Source organism: Octopus bimaculoides, chromosome 2 (assembly GCF_001194135.2).
Source record: "Octopus bimaculoides isolate UCB-OBI-ISO-001 chromosome 2, ASM119413v2, whole genome shotgun sequence".
NCBI classification, from domain to species: Eukaryota; Metazoa; Mollusca; class Cephalopoda; order Octopoda; family Octopodidae; genus Octopus; species Octopus bimaculoides.
Genome location: NC_068982.1, coordinates 4,049,357 through 4,050,853, shown reverse-complemented (window position 1 = coordinate 4,050,853; position 1,497 = coordinate 4,049,357). Strand labels below are relative to the sequence as shown.

The window sequence follows — 1,497 nt, the reverse complement described above, 5'->3', positions numbered from 1 at the left end:
TGAGGCCCAACGCTTGAAAGGAACTCAGCCACTTTGTCTCTGTGAGGCCCAACGCTTGAAAGGAACTCAGCCACTTTGTCTCTGTGAGGCCCAACGCTTGAAAGGAACTCAGCCACTTTGTCTCTGTGAGGCCCAACACTTGAGAGGAATGTGTCTAAATCAGTGGTTATCAAGGTTCCACGTAAAAAGCACTGATGCTGGTGCCACATACAAAGCACTGGTGTTGGTAACATGTTAAAGTCACCAGTGCTAATGCCACATAAAAGCATTGGTAATGGTGCCATGTATAAAGCACCCTGTACGCTCTATAAAGTGGATAACATTAGGAAGGGCATCCAGTCATAGAAACCTTGCCAAAATAGACAATTGGAACCTGGTGAGGCTCCTGACCTTGCCAGCTTCTGCCAAACCATCCAACCCATACCAGCATGGAAAACAGACTTTAAATGAAGACAATGACAACAACAACAATGATGATGATGATATTCACAGAGTAGGGAGAGAATGGATTTTAGATACACACAGTCAGGGTTACTATACTCACACACGCTTGTTTAATTGGACTAAATTCAGTAATCTGAGGAATGTGAACTTTATAATATATAAGACAAGATTTTCGGCCTGACCTCCTAAGAATATACGTTGATAAGATAAACCTAATTATTTCAGGTGTAACATAATTTTTACAAAGCTGTCATGCCAAATGATCAAAGAGAGATGGCTTTAATACAAAACATATAAAATAATTTCCTTCATGTTGTATAATTTATTATTATTATTATTATTATTATTATAATCCTAGAATGAATATATCTCTCAGTCAGGTCTCTTTTGCATGAATTCCAAGACTGGAAGGGATTCAAATCATTGGGTTTTGTTTTGTTTTGTTTGTTATAAGAGTTTCTTTAAATAAAATGAATAAAAATATTTCTATAAAACATCATTCTTCAAAACAAAAGAAAAAGAAATTATAAGTACAGGCTACATGGTAAGAAGTCTGCTTCCCAACCACATGGTTCCAGGTTCAGTCCCACTGCATGGCACCTTGGGCAAGTGTCTTTTACTATAGCATTGAGCAGACAAGAGCCTTGTGAGTCAATTTGGCAGATGGAAACTGAAAGAAACCAGTCATATATGTGTGTGTGTGGAGGTGCAATGGCCCAGTGGTTAGGGCAGCTGACTCACAGTCATAGGATCATGGTTTCGATTCCCAGACTGGGCATTGTGAGTATTTATTAAGTGAAAATACCTAAATCTCCACAAGGCTCCAGCAGGAGGTGGTGGCGAACCCTGCTGTATTCTTTTACCACAACTTTCACTCTTTCTTCCTGTTTCTGTATTTCAAAGGGCCGGTCTTGTCACACTCTGTGTCATGCTGAATCTCCCTGAGAACTACGTTAAGGGTACACGTGTCTGTGGAGTGCTCAGCCACTTACACGTTAATTTCACAAGCAGGCTGTTCCGTTGATCGGATCAACTGGAACCCTCATCATTGTA

At 40.1% G+C, this 1,497-nt stretch overlaps 1 protein-coding gene across 1 annotated transcript in view; it reads right to left on the bottom strand.

The window, feature by feature from the left end:
- Positions 1-1,497, bottom strand: part of LOC106884239 (uncharacterized) — a 58,766-nt gene that overhangs the window by 29,786 nt on the left and 27,483 nt on the right. The window lies entirely within an intron of this gene.